A 23470-nucleotide genomic window follows, 5' to 3' on the forward strand; every position below is an offset into this window, starting at 1 on the left:
TGAGTGCATCCCATGCTCCTCTTTTTGGGTCTGGCTTACCTCACTCAGGATAGTGTTTTCTATTTCCATCCATTTGCATGCGAAATTCAAGAAGTCCTTGTTTTTTATTGCTGAGCAGTACTCTAATATGTATATATTCCATACTTTCTTCATCCATTCTTCCATTGAAGCTATGCCCTATTTCTTTCTAGACCATAGACATCACCATATTAGCCTTCTGCAATAGGATAATAAGTCATAAGGTATTTATTTATTAACTATGTTGGTTACACAACAATCTCTGTAACAAAACTTTTGGAGAAGGCAGGCCTGAGTCAAGTAATCATTTGCAACTCAAATGTAGTTTCCCTCCTTGGGAGTTCTAGGTCTCTCCACTTCCTATTGCAGACTGATGGAGACATGGCAAGGGTAAAGGCAGAAAACAAACCAAGAGAAACAGCTGACTGTAACCACTTTAAACCTTCTGATTTTTTTACACCATTGATTTCTTGAAAAGCATTTAGAACATTCGCCAGAAACACAGTGCGTTAAATGGTTTAGTTTGCAGTAGAAATCTGTTCAGCTGTGACAGTATTAATTTCCACTGGATGATACTTTTTGATTTTCCTGAAGGGAAAAGCAACCTGAGAATTGTCCAACCAACCTCTAGGGTCACAAAGGAGATGCATCCAGCCCATTACTCACAGATAGAGGAGCACCAGGATGCTAGCCAGCAGAGCCCACGTTTCCATGGAAAAATTTAAAATTGGGTCCATTGATTATTTTTTCTTTCAAAAAATTTGCTCTCTGATGTTTCCTCCTTGGAGAGGACTTGAATACTCTTTCTGAGTCCAGCTGTGAATCTGTGATGCCAAACCACAGTATTTATGTACTAGGAAATGTAGTAATAAGGGCGGCAGGGCTGCATCCCCGGCACCCGGCCGCCCCCACGGCTAGCTTTACCCAAAATAATTACACGGAAACTGTATTCTTTTAATCACTGCTTGGCCCATTTCTATCTAGCCTCTTCTAGGCTAATTCTCACATATTAATTTAGCCCATTTCTAATCATCTGTGTTGCGCCCCTAGGTGCGCTTACCGGGAAGATTCTAGCCTATGTCCATCCTGGGTCGGAGCTTCATAGCATGCATCTGCCCAGGAGCCAGGAGCATGGCATCTCTCTCAGGCGTCTGCTCCCCAGAGGAGAGCTGTCAAGTCTGAGCTCACTTCCTCTTCCTCCCAGCGTTCTGTTCTGTTTACTCCTCCCACCTATCTTCTAACCAATAAAATGGGCCAAGGCAGTTCCTTTATTAGCCGATGACCTTCCTCCATCAAGGAAAAGGGGTGGAGGAGGTGATACTGCCAGTAGAAAGATGAGGTGTGACTCTAACATGGGTATTGACATTTTGACTTTTTAATAGTTAATTTTAAGTATAATTTTAATAAGTTAATAATTATTTTAATATTATTAAAGCAGTCATTTTTTTCCCAGAAATGTAATGGAATGGGTGATATTAAATGTCCTTTAGTGTTTCTTCACCTATCCTTATTGCAAAACACATTAAGTCTTTGTATACAAGATCCATCTATAAATATTTTTGTATTTTTAAAAAAGAAAAGAATTTTTTCATTATACATACCAATCTAAGTTCCCACTCCTTTCCCTCCTCCCATTCCATCCAAATATCTCCCCACCCCATCCCAGCCACCTCTCAGAGAAGGTAAAGCACATGGATCTGGGGAAGGTTCAAGGACCTCTTTGCTATATTTAGACTGAGCAAGATATCCACCCATAGAGAATAGGTGTTAAAAAAGCCAGTGCATGCAGTAGGGATGAATCCTGGTGCCACTGCTAGTGGCCCCTCAGTCTGCCCCAGCCATGCAACTGTCAACCACATTGAGAGTGACTAGTTTGGTCCTATGCTTTTTTTTATTCCAAGTTTGGCTAGAGTTGATGAGCTCCTGTTAAATCAGCTAGATGGTTTCAGTGGGTATCTATCATGGTCTTGACATTATTGCTAATTTTTTTATTCTTCCCCCTCTTCTTTGGGAAGGTCAGTTCAGGGCTTTGATGCAGGTTTCTGCCTCTGTTTCCATCAGTTGCTGGATGAAGGTTCTATGGTGATATTTAAGATATTCATTAGTCTGACTACAGGGCAAGGCCAGTTTGGGCACCCTCTCCTCTATTGCTTAGGATCTTAGGTGGGGTCATCCTTGTGGATTCCTGGGAATTTCTCTAGATCTAGGTTTCTTGCTTACCCCACAAGGCTTCCTCAATGAAGATATCTCTTTACTTGCTCTTATCTCCATCCTTCTTTGATCTTGACTATCCCATTCCCTGAAGTTCTCCTCACTTCTCCCCTCCTCTCTCACTTCCACCCTAGCTTCTCTGAACCATTATGTTCCCATTTTTTCAGCTGATCTTTTCTATTTCAACTTTCCAAGTGGATCTATATGTTTTTCTTAGAGTTCACCTTGTTACTTAGTTTCTCTAGGATCATGATCTACAGGCTCAATAACCTATGTTTATGATTAGTATCTATTTATGCATGAGTAGATACCATATTCATTATTTTGAGTCTGGGTTACCTCACTCAGGATGGTATTTTCTAGTTCCATTCATTTACATGCAAAATTCAAGATGTCATTGTTTTTTTTTTCTTTTTTTCTGCCGAGTAGTACTCTAATGAGTAAATGTGCTACATTTCCTTTTTCCATTCTTTGGTTGAGAGGCATGAGATATTTTCAGGTTGTGGATATTACAAATAATGATGCTATGAACCTAGTTGAACAAATGCCTTTGTAATATGATTGAGCATCTTTTGGGTATATGTCCAAGAGTAGCATTGCTAGTTCCTTAGCATAGGTTGATTCTCAATTTTCTGAGAAACCATCATATTGACTTCCAAAGTAGTTGTACAAGTTTGCAATCCAACTAGCAGTAGATGAGAGTTCAACTTACTCCACATCCTCTCCAGCGTAAGCTCTCATTGGTCTTTTTGATCTTAGCCATCCTGACAGATGTAAGATGGTATCACAGAGTTGTTTTGATTTGCATTTCCCTGATGGATAAAGATGTTGAACATTTTCTTAAGTGCATTTTGACCATTTAAGATTCTTCTGTGGAAAATTCTCTGCTTAGTTCAGTACCCCATTTTTAAATTGTGTTACTTAGAATTTTGATGTTTAATTTCTTGAGTTCTTTATATATTTTTGGAGATCATTCCCTTGTCTGATGTGGGTTTGGTGAAGATCTTTTTCCATTCAGTAGGCTGCCTTTTTGTCTTACTGATTGTGTCCTTTGCTTTACTGAAGCTTGACAGTTTCAGGAGGTCCCATTTATTTATTGTTTCTCTCAGTGTCTGTGCTACTGTGGTTATATATAAGACATGGTCTCCTGTGCCCATGCATTGAAGATTTCTTCCCAATGTCTCTTCTATCAGGTTCAGTGTGTAAGATTTTTATTGAGGTCTTCAATCCATTTGGACTTGAGTTTTGTGCATAGAGATAGATCTGGATCTATTTTCATTCTTCTACATGTTGACATGAAGTAATGCCAGCACCATTTGTTGAAGATGCTTTCTTTTATCCGTTATATAATTTTAGATTTGTTGTCAATAATCGGGTATTCATAGGTGTGTGGGTTAATATCTTGGTCTTTAGTTTGATTCCATTGGTCAACCTCTCTGTTTTTATGCCAATGTCAAGCTGTTTTCATTCCTGTAGCTCTGTAGTAGAGCTTGATGTCAGCGATGATGATGCCTCCAGAAGTTCCTTTATTGTACAGGATTGTTTTGGCTATCCTGGGTTTTTTGTTTTTCCAAATGAAATTGATTATTGTTCTTTCTAGGTCCATGAAGAATTGTGTTGGAATTTTGATGGGGATTGCATTGACTCTATAGATTGCTTTTTACAGGATTTCCATTTTTGTTATGTTGATCTTACCTATATAAGAGTATGGAATATCTTTCCATTTTCTGGTATCTTTTTATATTTCTTGTCAAATAGGTCTTTCATTTCTTTTGTTAGTGTTACCCCCAAGATATTTTATGTTATTTGTGAAAAGTTATGTTTCTCTGATTTCTTTCTCAGATTCTTTATCATTTGTGTATAGGAGGGCTACTGAATTTTTGGAGTTGATCATCTATCCTGCCACATCACTGAAGGTATTTATCATCTGTAGGAGTTCTATGGTAGAGTTTTTATGTTCACTTATATATACCTATATATACAAATAATGAAAGTTTTACTTCTTCCTTTTCAATTTGAATCCTCTTGATCTCCTTTTGTTTTCTTATTGCTATTGTGAGAACTTCAAGAACTACATTGAATAGATATAGAGAGAGTATACAGCCTCATTTTGTTCCTAATTTTAGTGGAATCACTTTGAGTTTCTCTCCATTTAATTGTCTGTAGGCTTACTGTGTATTGCTTTTATTATATTTAGATATGTTATATATTTTATCCCTGATCTCTCCAAGACCTTTATCATGAAGGGATGTTGGATTTTGTCAAATGCATTTTCAGCATCTCATGAAATGATCATATACAGATTTTTACTTTCAATTTATCTATATGATGGATTACACTGAGACACTTTCATATGTTGAACCAACCATGCATCTCTGGAATGATGCTGACTTGATCAGGTGGATGAATTTTTTAATGTGGTCTTTGTAGTAAAGAGGAGAGAGCTGCATCCTGCCACCCGACTAGTTTAACCCCCGAAATAACCACACTGGCTCCCGGGCACCCTGCTAGCTTAACCCTGAAATAATTACACAGAAACTGTATTCATTTAACACTGCCCGGCCCATTATTTCTAGCCTCCTATTGACCAGCTCTCACATCTTGATTAACCCATTTCTATCAATGTGTATTGCCACTTGACTGTGGCTTACCAGCATGAGTCTAACCAGAGTCCATCTGGGACAGGAGAATTATGGCTTCTGCCTTACTCTGCTCTTCTTCTCAGCATCGACTTCTGTTTTTCCCACCTACCTAAGTTTATGTTCTATCAAAAGGCCAAGGCAGTCTCTTTATTCAACCAATGAAAGCAACACATCCTACACCAGATTTTGGGTTTGGTTTGCCAGTATTTTATTGAATATTTTTGCATTCATGTTCATGAGTGAGATTGGTCTGTGATGCACTTTCTTGGCTGATTTTTTATATGGTTTTGGTATTGTGGTAGCTGCAGGCTCATGAAGAGAGTTTGGCAATGTTACTTCTGTTTCTATTATGTTGAACACTTTGAGGAATATAGGTATTAGCTCTTCTTGGAATTTCTGGTAGAATTCTCCTCTAAAACCTTCTGGCCCTGGGCTTTTCTTGGTTGGGAGGTTATTTGATGACAGCTTCTATTTCATAGCATTTTATAGGCCTCTTTAGATTATTTATCTGGTCATGATTTAATTATGGTATAGGGTAAATGGTATCTAGAAAACTGTCCATTTCTTTTACATTTTTCAATTTTGTGAAATACAGGTTTTGTGGTATGACATAATGATTCTCTGGATTTCCTCAGTGTCAATTGTTATGTTCCCCTTTTCATTTCTGATTTTGTTAATTTGGGTGTTCTCTCTCTGCCTTTTGATTAGTTTGGATAAGGGTTTGTCTATCTTGTTGATTTTCTCCAGGAACCAGCTTTTTGTTTCATTGATTCATTGGTTTGTTTTCTGTGTTTCTATTTTGTTGATTTTGGCCCTCAGTTTGATTATTTCCAGTCTTCTACTCCTCCTAGGTGAGTCTGCTTCTTTTTTTCTAGAGCTTCCAGGTCTGTTGTTAAGTCATTGATGTGAGCTTTCTCCATTTTCTTTATGTGGGCACTTAGTGCTATGACTTTCCTTTTAGGACCGCTTTCATTGTGACCCATAGATTTGGGTACACTGTGCCTTCATTTTCTTTGAATTCTAGGAAGACTTTAATTTCTTTCTTTATTTCTCCATTGACTTAGGGATGGTTCAATAGTTCACTCTTTAATTTCCATGAATTTGTAGGCTTTCTGAGAGTAGTGTTGTTGTTACTTCTAATTTTATTCCGCAGTGATCTGATGAGACACAGGGATTACTCCAATTTTTTGTGTCTGTGGAAGTTTGTAGTCAATATTACAGGAGGTTCCATGAGGTGCTGAGAAGAAGGTATATTCTTTTGGGTAAAGGGAAATGCTTTATAGCTGTCTGTTAAGTCCATTTGATTCATGACATCTGCTAGTTCTCTTATATCTCTGTTAAGTTTCTGACTGGTTGACCTGTTCCATTAGAGAGAGTAGAGTGTGGAATAGTCTCCAACTATTAGTGTGTGGGGTTTGATGTGTGATTTAAGTTTTAGTAATGTTTCTTTTACATGTATGGTTGCTCTTGTATTAGGGGCATAGATGTATTAGGGGCATAGACTGACACTACATCTTGGTGGATTGTCCCTGTTATGAGTATAAAGTGTTCTTCTCCATCTCTTCTGATGGATTTTAGTTAAAATCTATTTTGTTACATGTTAGGATAGTCACACCCTCTTGTTTCTTAGGTCCACTTGACTGGAAAACCTATTCCCAATTCTTTACTCTGAAGTAGTGTTTGTATTTGAGGTTGATGTGTGTTTCTTGTATATAGCAGAAGGCTGGTTTCATATTCATTCTATTAGCCAATGTTTTTTTATAGGTGAATTGAGTCCATTGAGATTAAGATATATTAATGATTGGTTGTTGTTAATTCCTGTTATTTTTCATTAGTAATGTTTGTATGTTCCCCTTCTTTGGGTTTTTCTGGTGGAAGGTTATCTGTTGCCTGTGTATTTGTGGTTGCATTTAGCTTCCTTGGATTGGGGTTTCCCTTCTAGTACTTTCTGTAAGACTAGGTTTGTGGATACAATTATTTAAAAATGTTTTTGTCATGGAATATCTTGTTTTCTCCATCAATGGGGATTGAAAACTGGGTATAGTAGTCTGTTCTTGTATCCATGTTCTCTTATTGTCCATAGTATATCTGCCCAAGTGCTTCTGGCTTTCATGGTTTTCATTGAGAAGTTAGGTGTAATTCTGATAGGTCTACCTTGATGTGTTACTTAACCCTGTTCCTTTGCAGCTCTTAATATTTTTTCTTTATTTTGTATGTTTTGCATTTTGATTATTATATGGTGAGGGAACATTTTTGATTCAATCTATTTGGTGTTCTCTAAGCTTCTTGTGCCTTCATAGGGATATCTTTCTTTAGGTTTGGAAAGTTTTCTTCTCTGATTTTGTTGAATATATTTCCTGTGTCTTTGACCTGGAGTTATTCTCCTTTTTCTATCCCTGTTATTCTTAGACTTGCTCTTTTCATGGTGTCCCAGATTTCCTGGATGCTTTGTGTTAAGAATTTGCTGGATCTAATGGTTTGTTTTGACCAATATTTCCTCTATAGTATCTTCAACACCTGAGATTCTTTCTTCTATCTCTTATATTCTCTTGGTTATAATTGCCTCTGTAGTTCATGTTCTTTTACCCAGATTTTCCATATCCAGAATTCCCTGATTTGTGTTTTCTTTATTTACTCTATTTCAGTCTTCAAGTATTGAACTGGTGGCTTCATCTGATTGATTGTTTTTCTTGGTTTTCTTAGGTTTCTTTGAGGGATTTATTAGTTTCTTCCAATTTATTGTTTGTATTTTCCTGCATTTCTTTAAGGGAGTTTTTCATTTCCTCTTTTTTTTTTAATTTGGTTTTTTTTATTGAGAAAAGGAGAAAAAAAACAAAAACAAAAAACAAGTTTCCACCTCCTCCCAGCCTCCCATTTCCCTCCCCCTTCTCCCACCCTTCTCCCCCTCCTCCCACCCTTCTCCCCCTCCCCCACTCCTCTCCCCCCCCTCCCTCTCCAGTCCACAGAGCAGTCCGGGTTCCCTGCCCTGTGGTAAATCCTAGGTCCTCCCCCCTCCGTCCATATCTAGGAAGGTGAACATCCAAACTGGCTAGGCTCCCACAAAGCCAGCACATTAAGTAGGATCAAAACCCCGTGCCATTGTCCTTGGCGTCCCTCTTTAAAGTTGTCCATAATTTTCATATAGTTACATTTAAAGTTATTTTCTTCTGCTTCTTCCGAGTTAGGATGATCAAGTTTTCCTGTTGTGTGACCAGTGGGTTCTGGTGTTACCATGTTGTTATTTAGGTTGATGGATGAATTCTTACATTGTTGCCTACTCATCTCTTTTTTAAAATGAGGCCAGCAGTGTCTTTGAATCTTGATCCAATTCTTTCAGTGGCTGTCTGAGTCTTTGCAAATTGTTCTTGGTCTGCTCTATACTGTAAATGTCTGTTTCTCGGGGAGCTTCTGACATCTCTCTAGGCCTGCGCTCTTGGTCTTCTCTCCTGGTTTTTTTCTCTTGGTCCTCTCTCTTGCTCTCCTCTGCATTGTAGCAAGCTCTTTGTCCTCTCAGTATTCTAGCAATCTCTTAGATTGGGGGTGGAATGGGGCTAGTAGCTTTTTTGGTCTGGTGGATGAAGGTACATATTTGGAGAGCTTACCCGAAAGAAAAGCTCTTGCTGGCTGGTGAGAGAAGCCAAGGGAGTTTGGAGAGGGGCCCAGAATTTTGTCCCACTGTGGAGGTCCTAGAGAGTGGGGTGTCCTGTTGTATGGCTGTTCACTCAATTCTTATTCCTGTCACTATTGGAGCAAGCTGTTTTTCAGAGTTTCCACCAAGTTTACAAGAGGATAGGGTAGTTTGGGGGTGGGATGGGGCTAGTAACTTGCAGAGTCTGGTGGATAGGAGTGGGTATTGGGAGAACCTACCTGCAGGAAACTTTCCTTCTCTCTGGCTAGAGAAGCCAGGGGAGTTGGGAATAGGACCTGGAGTTTTGTCCCATGTAACAGCGTAAATGAATGTAGACAGATTGTAAAAATATATACAGCTTTAATGGGGAAATATACTTACAGAACCACCGTTCCCACAGAGACCAGGAAAGCAGAAGCGAGCGCTGTGAGCATGCTCGCCATATTTATAGGTAAACATTAGCCCGAGGCAAACATGCCCCCTAAGGGGTGGGACTTATCCCTACATCTCCCCTTTTTGTCTAAATAAGACAGAACTAAACCAAATACAACTATATACAATAATAACAAATAATAAATTTAATAAACAATATTGAGAACAAAAGTTTTGCTAAACATTCTATCTCAAGGAGTCTAGATAATGTAGAGAGTAACTACAATTATAAAATCTTCAACTCCGTCAAAGATCTGAAAAGGGAATACATATTACTTAACAAACGAGATATATCCAAAATGCGCAACAATTGACAGAGACAACTGACTACCTGGGCAATCACCCAAAGTCTCGTTTGCAATGTTGAGTCAACCAACTTTGGCTAAGGCCTAACATAACTGACATACCATTATTAAAGGCAAGGAACTTTCTTAGAACTATCCTACCCTGTCTTGGCAGGATAAGCCAATCCTGTTTCATTGTCAGAAGTTGAGGTATGGGCTTTTCTTAATCCAAAGGCCAGTTCTGCCAAGAAGACAAGCTTCCAGTGGAGTGTCTTTGGTGCTCAACGTTCTCTCGGGAGTAGAGTGGCATTGCCAGGAGTAATTGTGTCTCGTTGGCACAGAATTCTAGGTTAGATTAAAGGCCATTTTCTACAGCTCTTCGAAGAGGCCGAAGATTATACTATCTATACTAAATATAATCTCTATGTATCTAAAAGACCTGATTAAACTAAAAATAAATATGACAAACATATAATTCTCAATACCTATCTAACTTGAAGACTAAAAGAATAAACAACTGTGCAATATATGAAGACAGTGATCTTCAACTGTAAACAATGTCATTACATATCAAATGTAAACAATGTTATTATATAAATAGTATCAGAGGTAGAAATGTACATTGTAATATGGTAGATGTATCAATACAATATAGACAAAGTTATAAGCATACTCTTATACAAAAATAGAGGTAGGAACACTCACATTCAATATTCAATATATCAATATACAGGAAATAGTACCAATACAATTTTCTAAAAACAGGAATTCACAAATAGCAATCATCCCATAAAACCAGTTAATCCCCCACCTTTTTTTGAAAATACCCCTAATTCCATAAAATATCTCCTCATCCCCTCAACCCTAAACCAACCACTAAAAGATGTCCCTAACCATGAGGGCAAACTCTGTTGGGAGAGGGGATGTTGTCCTCTAAAATTGCTTCTAGCTGACATCGGGGCAGCATTCTTCTTAGGGGCTCCTGTGAAAACAAATGATGGTAAAATTCCCAAATTATCCTTTGATCTAAGAAAATTATAACTAGTCTCTGAGCATTTTGAGAAGGTCAGGCCAGAGTGTTGTCTAAAATGTGCACCATTCGAAATTGTCTCATACAGTTGGTACCAAGAAACAGGTCTAATTTTAGCGCTTAAAAAAATATTCATGACGTCATAAAAACCAGATTGAGTTGATGTCGTAGGGCCCCATCTTCAGCCTGGAAACTTAAAGATTACTGTAGGGATGCCGGGCGGTGGTGGCACACGCCTTCAATCCCAGCACTCGGGAGGCAGAGGCAGGCGGATCTCTGTGAGTTCGAGACCAGCCTAGTCTACAAGAGCTAGTTCCAGGACAGGCTCCAAAACCACAGAGAAACCCTGTCTCGAAAAACCAAAAAAAAAAAAAAAGATTACTGTAGGGAAAGTTGTTGCTTGTTATGGGAAATTTAAACATTAACAACAAGGACATATATTGACATATATAGAAAGACACAGATATGAGGAAAAGCAAAGAAAGTTTATCAAGTACATAATTATTCTTATTCTGTCCCATTTCATGGCTCCTGATCTGAGACAGAAACTCTGAAATATCTCTTATCAACAGGCTTGGGATTGAAGAGGGACTGAGCCATAGTCCAACTCCAACACCAGCTCTACATATTTATAAAGAAATGTTTAATAAGACATATATATATATATATATTAATACTTACAAAATGTGTCCATCCATCAGTAATTAAATATTCAGGATTCCTTAATTTCTTTGAAGATGAGTATTTTCCTGTGGAGATAAGAAAAGAACCCTGCCCCCCAACCTATCTGTATTTCTTACCATCAGTATGCTGGCCATCCTTGTGAATGAATTGTTATTTATTATTTCCAAGTGGCTTCTCTTCTTCAAACTGAACCTTTATTAATTTTGACGATATCCACAATTTTTCCTCACCTGTGGAGATAAGAACAAAACCCCTTCCCCAATGCAGCACATCTCCTGGCTTCCATTGTGAGGTCAGCACATCCTTGAAATAAACTGGTTGATTTAGTTCAGTAGACTTTTCCATTATCCAATGTCTTTCTGCAGCCGTTGTTCCCTTCTCATTAGCGTTGAGAAAATTCAAGGTTAACAAAGCATTATGTAACCTATTTCTGGGGGTGTTTTCCACCCCTTTCTGTTTGTTCAACATATCCTTTATAGTTCGATTTGATCTTGACTGCTTGACCTGTAGGATTGTATGGTATACCTGTAACATGCTTGATATTGTAATAATCAAAAAACCATTTCATTTTCCTAGAGACATAAGCAGGACCATTATCCATCTTTATTTGTGTAGGTATACCCATGATAGCCATGACTTCTAATAAATGAGTGATTACTGAATCAGCTTTTTCTGAACTTAAAGCAGTTGCCCACTGAAAGCCCGAATAAGTGTCAATGGTGTGATGAACATATTTTAATTTGCCAAATTCTGCAAAGTGGAACACATCCATCTGCCAGATTTCATTCCTTTGGGTGCCCTTTAGATTAGCCCCTGCAGGCAGTGGCATTTGGTTATAGAAAGGGCAAGTAGGGCATTTCTTTACAATCTCATGTTGTCATGTAATTGAAAACTCTTTATTCAAACCTTTGCTATTAACATGATGTTTTTTATGAAATTCAGAGGCTTGTAGCACACTACCAATCAATAATTGATCAATTTCTGCATTACCTTGTGCTAGAGGACCTGGCAGACCCATATGGGATCGGATGTGTGTTATGTACATAGGGCAAAGCCTGTTCCTGATCAAATCTTGAACCTGGAGAAACAATGAGGTTAGTTCTGTATCATCAGGTATAAATTCAGCAGTTTCAATATGTAAAATAACTCTTTCTGTGCATTGTGAATCAGTAACTATATTAATAGGTTCTTTAAAATCCCTTAGCACCATAAGAATGGCATATAATTTCACCTTCTGGACAGAACCATAAGGACTGTGTTCCACCTTACTCAAGTCTTCTGATTTGTAACCTTCCTTCCCTGATTTATTGGCATCAGTCTAGAATGTACAGGCTCCAGTTATTGGAGCATCACGGACGATTCGAGGAAGAATCCAAGAAGTTCTCTTTATGAAGTTAAGCCTCTTGCTTTTTGGATAGTTGTTATTAATGTCTTCCAAAAAATTAGCACAAGCTCTTTGCCATGGTTCATTATCTTCCCATAATTTCTTTAGTTCATCAGCAGTGAAAGGCACTATAATTTCTGCTGGGTCTCTGCCTGCTAGTTGATGAAGTCTCAGCTTGCCTTTTATAATTAACTCAGACTTTTTCCACATAAGTTTTCAGTTTCTTACTTGGTTTATGTGGTAAAAAGATCCATTCCAAAATAATATCATCTCTCCGCATTAAAATTCCTGTAGGAGAAATTTTTGATGGTAGTATGATGAGAATACAATCGAGCTCTGGATTCACCCTGTCCACATGTGCCTGTTGTAATTTTTCCTCAATCATTCTCAGTTCCTTTTCTGCTTCAGCTGTTAATTCTCTGGGACTGTTTAAATCTTTATCACCATCCAAGGTTTTGTTCAAATGAATTATTAGATCAGGTGTTATCCCAATAGCTGGTCATAGACTGGAAATGTCTCCTAACATATTTTGAAAGTCATTAAGTATCCTTAGGCGATCTCTCCTAATTTGTGCCTTTTGTGTCTTAATTTTTTGCAAACCTATTTTATAACCTAAATAATTAACAGAATCTCCCTTCTGAATCTTTTCAGGAGCGATTTGCAATCCCCATTTAGCTAAAAGTATCTTTATTTCTTCAAACAGTCTGTTCAAGGTATCCATGTTTGAATTGGATAACAAAATGTCATCCATGTAATGGTATACTATAGATTTGGGAAATTTCTTGCGTATTATTTGCAATGGTGGGTTCACAAAATATTGGCACAGGGAAGGGCTATTTAACATACCCTGGGGGGAGGACGGTCCAGTGGTACCTCCTCAAAGGTTGAGAATTGTTATAAGTAGGCACTGTGAAGGCAAATTTTTCTCTATCTTCTTTTTGTAAAGGTATAGTGAAAAAAAAACAATCCTTCAAATCAATAACTATGAGAGGCCATCCTTTTGGTAATAAAGAGGGCAAAGGAATTCCAGATTGCAGAGGGCCCATAGGTTGAATAACCTTGTTGATGGCCCTGAGATCTGTCACCATTCTCCATTTACCTGATTTTTTCTTAACCACAAATACAGGAGAATTCCAGGTGCTGGTAGATTCTTCTATATGTCCAGCATCTAATTGTTCTTGTACCAGCTGTTCTAAAGCCTGTAACTTTTCCTCACTAAAGGCCATTGCTTTGTCCATATTGGTTTCTCAGTCAACCATTTTAGAGGCAAGGTTGTTGGTATCTCTGAAGGGACATCAATTACTTGTTCTTGTACAGCCCGAATGGCCAGTTTTCTCTGTTTGTAATATCTTTTTTTGTAATATCATTTAATATTATTCTCAGAAATATAGGCTCTAGAAGTAGCAGGAATGTTAATTTCGGTATTCCATTGTTGTAATAGTTCACGACCCCATAAATTCACTGCAATATTGGCTACATATGGCCTTAATTTTCCTATTTGTCCCTCTGGCCCTATATATTCAACCCATCTCATGCTCTGCCTTACTCGAGATAGGGTTCCAATTCCCAGGAGCTGAACATTTACAGTCTGAAGAGGCCAATATGGATGCCAAGATTCTGGGGTAATGATACTTACATCAGCACCTGTGTCCAGCATGCCAGTAATAAAAATGCCATTTACACACACTCTCAGCTTAGGTCTTTGATTATTTATAGAAGTTTGCCAAAACACACATAACTCATCTTTCTGATCATTATTGCTTGTAATAGTAGGCAGGGGGCTTCCTAATTGTCCTGATGAGGCACGTTCTCTGCAGAAACTGGAAATGACTGAACCATGTTTGCCATGCGGGCCTGTGAGGACCCCCTCTCATGTTTCCCGTCTGTATCAGTTTGCCTTGTCTATCTCTTGTAGACCTGCATTCATTTATCCAATGTCTGCCTTTTCCACATCTTCTACATAAACCTGAAGGCTGAGTCCTCCTATTTCTGTTATTTCTAGAAGATGCACTATTATTATTTCTGAAAATCCGTTGTCTACAATTCCTTTTCATATGACCCATTTTGCCACAATTAAAACATTTGGTATTCTGGTGTCTCCTTTTACCACTGGAAATTGCTTTTTCTACCCATGCTTCAGTGCCATAATCAAATGTAACAACATTCAGTGTATGCAAGACCCATTCTTCCAAGGGCACTGATCTGAGCTTTAAAGGCCCCCAAATCCTTTTGCATTCCACATTTGCATTTTCATAAGCCAAAGACTCAATCATTATACGTCTTGCTTCTGGGTCAGATATCCCTATTTGTACAGCCTTAGTTAGTCTTTGTAAAAAGTCACTAAAGGGTTCTCTCTGACCCTGTTTAACTCTGACAAATGATTCCATTCTCTGTCCTGGGTCTTGTACCCTGTCCCAAGCCCTTAAGGCTGCTGTAGTACACATGGAGAGTGTGTTTTCATCCAAATTAGCTTGTTCCTGAGGGTCGGAAAAGAGCCCTTCACCTAGAATTTTATCTAGGGAAATGTCAATTCCCTTCGCTTTTTCCTGCTGTTCTAAAAGTCTAGCCTCTTGCCTGAATAAGCATTTCCATTTCAATTGCGGTCCACTCTCAAGTACTGCAGAGCTCAGCAGGAGCCAGTCCAAGGGGGTTGCTGGGCTTGTCGTGGCCCAAGATTTTAGCATCTCTTTAACAAAAGAGGCGTGCATCCCAAAAGTCATGACAGCCTATTTAATTTCTTTGAGATCATTCATACTGACAGGCTCCCATGTATCTTTCTTGATGACCCTAGGGTTTCTGGAACCAATCACCTTCTCTGTTGTTATTACTGGAAAGGCAGGCAGAGCTGTATAGGTAGGGCTTTGTGGAAATTGTCCCAGAGAGATTTGCCCACAGATGTAGTTAAAATTTGCCTATCTACCCTTTGCTCTTCTTCATCAGAATTTAGAAATTCCTCAATCTTTTCAATTCTATTCACCATTGCCTTCTGCAATGTCTGAATCTCCTGTCCAGAATTATGTTCCAAAGCCTTCACTGAGGATTCTAAAGTATGAAGTTTGTCCATTAGAGATAACATCTCATCTTTGGACATAATTTTTATGGCATAAACCGTGCCTTTTTTTTTAACCGTGCCTTTTTGTATTGACAATCTTTCCGCCAATCTGTCATAAGCTTTAGACAAAAATCCTATTGTCACATTCAGCAGTTTTGATTCTCTCAGTTAGTGTTTCAGTTCCTACAGAAAGGGACTGAAGCTTACAATCCAAATCAGTTGTTCCCTCTTCCATAGTAATGAATTTCTCCTTAACATCAGCCTGTACCTTTTTAAAATTTTGCTCAGTTGATCGAATCATGTTAAAGAAAGATCTGTTCTCTTCCTGGAGAACTTCAAACTGATTCTTGAGAAGATTGTTGTCATTCTCAATTGTTTTTAAGTGTTCAACCTCTGCCTTAAGAATCCTGGATTCATCTCCTAAAGACTTTATCATGTTTCTATTATCAAACCATATAGTGCCAAGGAAAACTACAAATCCCAGAAGGATCCATAGATGTGGGGTGTTAGACACCTCTTGTAAAATCTCCCACATGGTACAATTAAAAAAAAACTGTTTAATTCTTGAATGGTAACGTGTTCAGATATTTTATTTATAAAAGAAATTTTTTTTTTACCTGCAATGACCGGTTCCTGCCAGTGGAGGTCTCTGTGGTTTAGGAGCCTGTCCTGGAACTAGCTCTTGTAGACCAAGCTGGCCTCGAACTCACAGAGATCCGCCTGTCTCTGCCTCCGGAGTGCTGGGATTAAAGGCGGGCGCCACCACCGCCTGGCTGGCCTCGAACTCCCAGAGATCCGCCTGCCTCTCTGGATATTATGGGCCTGAAGGCCGAGTGTATCTTGGACTCTGCACTGGGGCCCGAGTCACAAACTAAAAAACGGCACCCAGGAGCATGCTGTGTTAGCTAGCGGGCTACGCGCTTGAGTCCAATAGCGCTTCCTGAGCTTCGGTAGCTAATCTTGCTTGCAAAAGCTGGGAAAGATCGAGCTTGCACCCCCTCCCCGTGCCGGGGCAGGGGCAAAATAGCCCGACATTGGACGCCAAAATGTACCGGTGTAAATGAATGCAGACAGATTGTAAAAATATATACAGCTTTAATGGGGAAATAGACTTACAGAACCACCGTTCCTGCAGAGACCAGGAAAGCACGCTTGCCAGATTTATAGGTAAACATTAGCCCGAGGCAAACACGCCCCCTAAGGGGCGGGACTTGTCCCTTCAGTCCCACTTTGGAGGTTCTAGAGAGTGGGGTGTATCACTGCATGTCTTTTGACTCACCTCTTAGTCCCATCAGCACTGTAGCAAGCTGTGTTTCAGAGTTCCACTGAGGTTGCAAGAGCCCCATCTATAAATTTTTACACATGTGTATTATTATCTCTGGGGTCTCTTTACACAATAGAAGATGAACTATATTTTATAACCACTTGGGCAAAAATAATCACTTTATTCCTCTTCATAAACTAAAAATTTCCATGCATTTCTTTATTTCTTTTTCTTTTCTTTTTTGATTTTTCAGGACAGGGTCTTTGTGTGTGTAGCTCTGGAATTCCTGGAACTCACTCTGTAGACTAGACTACTCTCTCACAAATATCTACCCACTTCTTCCTCCAGAGTGTTGGGTTTAAAGGACTATGCTACCATTATTTGGCACCATGTATTTCTTTTGTTGCCTTTTCCCCATCACCTATACATGTTCTATTTACACAATGTTATTATTAAGCAAATATTCTCTGCATTGCTCACTATTATGTTCCCAGTGCCTGTGTCATTTAAGTGAGTTAAAGATTTGCCAAGAGGCACCAAATTGTGTTTTTGTCACATTAGAACTTCCCTTTGGAGCAGTTTGAACAAGAGAAACTTCATTATTGATCTCTCTACTCTTCCCATCCTATGACTCTGTCTGTGTGCAGTATGTTGTCACCTATCTGTAATTTGTGCATATGAATCTGATTCTACTTACTGCTTATAGATGTGTCCCAACAAAGCACTTAGTTTGCTGTAGGAACTCCTTCAGCCAGTAATCTTTATGTTACCAGCCTCCTTGGGCATGGCCTCTTATACTATAAATGCTGATGTACCCACATGCTCCCTCTCTTTTCCAGATGCTGGATTTGTTTGCTGTTCCCTGTTTGAGAGGAGGAGTGTGATCTATGAGTCTACCCTTAAACAAATAACCATCTATTGTACTCAATTCTGAGCTAGTGTGGGATTTCTTTTAGCATCTGTCTTCATCTGGCACCCCACATGGATGCCAACTCCATACTTACCAGGTGGACTGGTTTAAAAGACCCAACATGTCCATGTCCCAGAAGGTCTCCTTCACTACACACACCTGACTTGCTTTCTCCTACCAAGTTCTCTTTTTGTAAAACCACACCACAGTAGAGCTAAGCGCAGTGACTTGGACATTTCCCAGGCTGATGCACATCCTCTCCCCACTGCCATGTTCCCTGATGAGTGGTGACTTGACCAGCTTCTAGTTTGTGCTCCCTGCTCCTGAGTTCTGGGTTCCTTGCTCTGTGTATGGAATTGATTTAATTGCTTTTAATTTGTCAGACAGAGCATATATGTCAGTATTTAACCAGGCACCAAAGCAGAAAACCAAAGCAGTGCATGACTTTTGTTTGACACTCGTTATGCCACTACCCTTTGTGGCTCATTGCCACACAACTGCAACCACAACACCTGCTGGACAATAAATATTATTACACCTAAAACAATTTACCGAGTCTCATAACAAAGGTAACTATTTGATTAATAAATAATTAATAACTTGAAAGTTATATAATCTCAGATAACACTACCATGCAAAATTTAAATAACCTTTTGTTGATAATATGGATTATATTCTGCAAGGTTTTTTATCATTATTGTGATACATATTGGGACTCAGTTTTCTTTTTAATATAATATCCTTTAAAAATGGTTTGATAACAGAAACAAAAAATGAGGCACTTTTAGAAATGATACAAATTTTACAGACTAATAATGTACAGCCAGCTAACAGGATTAATGCCACCAAAATTCAAAAGTTATCTGAGAAAAGTAATACTATTAAAAAGGATAACATTAATTTGACAGACCAGATCCAATCCATGTCAAAGGGTACTAAGAAATTATCTAAAGGAATTTATACTGTTGAATTTGACAATCAAAATCTGTTAAAAATGTCATGACAGGTTATCAGATAGAGTATCTCTCCAAGAAGGCAATATGCACACTATCCAAATAATTTTCAAGGATGAGATGTTATCTTTAAAGGAAAAACTTCAGACCTTGGAATCATATGTGAAGAATGAGGAACAGAAGCTATGTTTATCAATGAAATCACTAGGAATATATACAGGCTAGGAGATTCAGATTTTACAAAAGACAGTAGTAAAAAGATTTGCAATGATTGAGGGATTTATTGGAGCTGAGAAACATGGAAAGAAAGCACAAGGACAGGATTTAACATCACAAGTACCTGTTAGAGATGACTTACCCAGGGTTTTAGCTTCCTACCTTGCAATCTACTCTGAAAAAGCATCAAGTTCTAAATGCCCCAAAGGACCCAAAGAAGGTAGATGGATACCTATAGGAATTAATGATCTAAAAAAAACTAAGCAAGCATTGGTATCTTATGGCTTTGTTAGGGAGAGGGTAAACATATGGGCTTCTAACAATAAGGCTACCCCACATGACTGGCCTCAGTTTCAACAGTCCTGGATATTGGGCCACAATTATTTTGGAAATGCTATTTATGAAAAGAGGCAACAATTATAGGCTCAATGTCTTTTATTTGTGGCTAGAAACCAAATATGAGGGAGTACATCCCATGTTCCTCTTTTTGGGTCTGGCTTACCTCACTCAGGATAGTGTTTTCTACTTCCATACATTTGTATGCAAAATTCAAGAAGTCCTTGTTTTTTACTGCTGAGTAATACTCTAATATGTATATATTCCATACTTTTTTCATCCATTCTTCCATTGAAGGGCATCTAGGTTGTTTCTAGGTTCTGCTTATTACAAACAATGCTGCTATGAACATAGTTGAGCATATACTTTTGATGTATGATAGGGCATCTCTTGGGTATATTCCCAAGAGTGGTATTGCTGTGTCCAGGGATAAGTTGATCCCGAATTTCCTGAGAAACTGCCAAACTGCTTTTCAAAGTGGTTGCACAAGTGCATTCCTACCAGCCATGGATGAGTGTACCCCTTTATCCACAACCTCTCCAGCAAAGGCTATCATTGGTGTTTTTTATTTTAGCCATTCTGACAGGTGTAAGATGGTATCTTAAAGTAGCCATAAATAAAGGACATTGAGCCTATAATTCGTGATCCTAGAGAAGCTAAATAAGAAGGTGAACCCAAAGAAAAACATATAGGCATCCTCCTGAATATTAACCTTCATCAGGTGATGAAAGAAGACAGAGACAGAGACCCATGTTGGAGCACCAGACTGAAATCTCAAGGTCCAAATCAGGATCAGAAGGAGAGAGAGCATGAGCGAGGAACTCAGGACCGCGAGGGGTGCACCAACACACTGAGACAATGGGCGTGTTCTATCGGGAACTCACCAAGGCCAGCTGGCCTGGGTCTGAAAAAGCCTGGGATAAAACTGGACTCGCTGAACATAGTGGACAATGAGGACTACTGAGAACTCAAGAACAATGGCAATGGGTTTTTGATCCTACTGCACGTATTGGCTTTGTGGGAGCCTAGGCAGTTTGGATGCTCACCTTACTAGACCTGGATGGAGGTGGGTGGTCCTTGGACTTCCACAGGTAAGGGAATCCTGATTGCTCTTTTGGCTGAAAAGGGAGGGGACTTGACTGGGGGAGGGGGAGGGAAATGGGAGGCGGTGGCGGGGAAGAGACAGAAATCTTAAGTATAAAAAAGAAAAGAGGCAACAATTATTTAGTATTGTGTAATACATAATATTAAATTATTGTACCACATGCATAAATATACATATTCAATCATTGAGAAACATGAATACACTTATTCACATATGTCCTCATTTGTGGATATTATTTCGTAGTATATCAGTATGTACTGATTTCTTTCCCCTTGGGTATAACTATTGACAACTACAAAAGTCTATCTACTGAAGGAGAATTTAACATAAAATGTGGTACAATAATCCTGTTAACACACAATTTATAATAAACCTTTAGGTTAACTCTAAAAGGCCCCAGTCCTGGAGTTAATATGTAATAAAACTTTCTAACCTTAACTTTGAATGTTACTGAGGGGCTCACCAGAGTTAGCAAGTAAGCCAACATCATCAGTGTGGGTAACAGCAATGCAAGATTCACATGATTCCTACTCAACATTATGTGAACAGTCAATAGTGAGGTTGCTCAGTGGTGAAGGGCAGTCCACCAGCATAGTTGCTTGACAAGACTCTAATTTGTTCTGTCCCTCAGAATGAAAATTGTGCAGAGTTTCCCATATGCAGCTTTTAGCCTAGAATTATGGCTTTGCAGCTAAGAGCAATTGCTGCTCTTGAAGGGGACAGAGGTTCATTTACCAGCATCCACTTGACAGCTGACAACTGTCTATTATTCCAGAGCCTTGGAAATCCAATGCATTATTTTTAACCTCAATGGGCATCTGAAATGCAGGTGGTACATATACATACATGCAGGCACAATTGTCATATGCACAAAAAATAAATATATTTTTTAAAATATAGATTTTAAGTCATCTTCTGTTTAAGAATAAAATTTTGATGCTGCAGCTGTCTTTGAGTCATTCCTGCTCTTGCAATAAAGATCTCCAACAAATTCCTGTAATAACCGCATAAACTCATGTTTCTGCAAGGTGGACTTTAGAAAAATGCCAACCTTGGCCTTTCAATGGTGCCCTACTGAGGTGAAATATTGTTTCTTCTCATTTTTCCAGGAAAGGTTGAACAGCACTATGCTGTGCCCCAGTGAAGTGACTAATGACTAATTCTATCCTGTTTCTTCATAGATAGCACAATACCAGCTTTCTGTACTAAGATGATCACTCACAAGACATTTAGGTATTAACTGTTGTCTTTAATCCAACAACATCGGTGACAATACTCTCAGAGAAGGCAGGCCTGAGTCTAAGTGATAATTAATAGCTCATATGTAGATTACTGCATTGTGTGCTCTAGATCATGCAAATCCTCCTGTTCTGTTGTGACAAACTAATGACAAACAAATGCCAGGAAACAATCCTGTAGAAAAAGCTCAGTCTAACCATTTTAAGCCTACTGGAACTTTAAAAGCAGTTGAGAATTTTTGACTGAAAAGCACAGTGAGATACATGGTTTAGTTTACAGCCAAAATACATTCAGCTGTGGCAGTATTAATTTCCACTGGATTATATCTTTTGGTTTTCAGATAGGTAAAAAGGGTCTGAGAATCATTCCAACTCTAGGACCACAAAAGACAGGCAACAGCCCTTACTCACAGGTAGAGGAGCACCAGGATGGTAGCTAGCAGTGCCCATGTTTCCATGGAAAGGTTTAGAACCAGGTCCATTGCTCTTTTCTTCCAAGAAATCTGCTCTCTGACTTTTCCTTATAGGTGAGGACTTTAGTTCTGCTTCTGAGACCAGGGCTGAAACTCTGAAGCTAAGTCACAGTATTTATGTTCTAGGAAAGGGGGTGGAGCAGTTGATACTGGCAGTAGAAAGACCAACAGTGTATTTATCATGGTTATGGAGAATATGGGTGTCCTCTTCACTTGGCAGTTCACAATAGTGCATGCTCAACCACATTTTGACTTCTTCAATGTTCTTTTCTCTAGGAAATTAAAAAATAATTAAACCAATGCTCTCAATGAGAACAGAGGTCATAGTTGTTTATCAGAAATGCAGTAGACTGATGACATTAAATTTCCTTTAATGTTTCTGTGGCTGTCTTCACTGTTAAAAATAACAAATCTTTGCATACAAATCTCATATCTAAATCTTTATATATGTGTATTCCTTTCTCTGTAACTCCTGTGTATTATAGAAGCAATATTGTATTTCATAAGCACTTTTGGCAAAACAGTCATGTCTTCCCTTCAAATTCTAAAGTTCATCTTGCATTACTTTTGTTGACTTTTTAATTTTTTTTATATTTATTTATTTATTTATTATGTATACAATATTCTTTGTACGTGTGTGCCTGCTGGCCAGAAGAGGGCACCAGTCCTCATTGCAGATGGTTTTAAGCCACCATGTGGTTGGGGGAGTTGAAGTCAGGACCTTTGGAGGAGCAGGCAATGCTCTTAACCACTGAGCCATCTCTCCAGCCCGTGTTGCCTTTTTTAAATTAATGGAATATTCTAGAGATGATTCACTCATATGTTCCCAGTCCTATGTCAGTTAAATATATTAAAGATAGTTTCAGATCCACCCAAATGTATTAGGACATCACTCTTGGATTAACTTGATCAAAAGAAATCCCCAAGGTTGATTTCTCCACTTTTTCTCTTGTGACTGGCCTCTGAATGTAAACGTGGTGTTCTATCTGAGATTTGTGCCTATTGTTCTCTCTGGAACTATTGCTCATGTATGAGTTCCTAACAAACAGCTTTATTCTATATTTGTTGAACATGACATAAACCATAACATGGGAAAGAGATGATTTATGTTTTCTGAATATTTTACAATTTTACATGAAGAAAACTGATTTATAGACCCCAACAAACATTACAACACTTAGAAAACCAAAAAGTTTTATAAGCCTACAACTGTCAAAGTACATCTAATGGCTGCTTGTAATGCTTATGATACATATTTATCTATTGGTTTGCTTCCAAACTGTTGGTCACTTTAGCTAATGATTACTGCACCACACAAATACACACATGCATTACTTATAGTCTGTGGCATGATAGGATACATAATTATGATTTAATCTGTGCATTAACTTAGGTAATAATGGCTCCTAAGATAGAAAATTAAAGCAAATAAAGTTGTTTGGGCCATTGTTGCATTAAAGGCAGGCTAAATAAACAGGATAATTACACAATAGGGTACCAGGATAAGACTTGTGCAATATGAAGGTATATTATTAACTTGACTGTCGGTCTAAAAATGTTCAGTCTCTTCAAATCTAAGGTTTATAAACTGCACAAGATATATGGAGTTG

The sequence above is a fragment of the Microtus oregoni genome, unplaced genomic scaffold (genome assembly GCF_018167655.1).
Source record: "Microtus oregoni isolate MIOR12 unplaced genomic scaffold, Mior012 000003F_ref0000135, whole genome shotgun sequence".
Taxonomy (NCBI): domain Eukaryota; kingdom Metazoa; phylum Chordata; class Mammalia; order Rodentia; family Cricetidae; genus Microtus; species Microtus oregoni.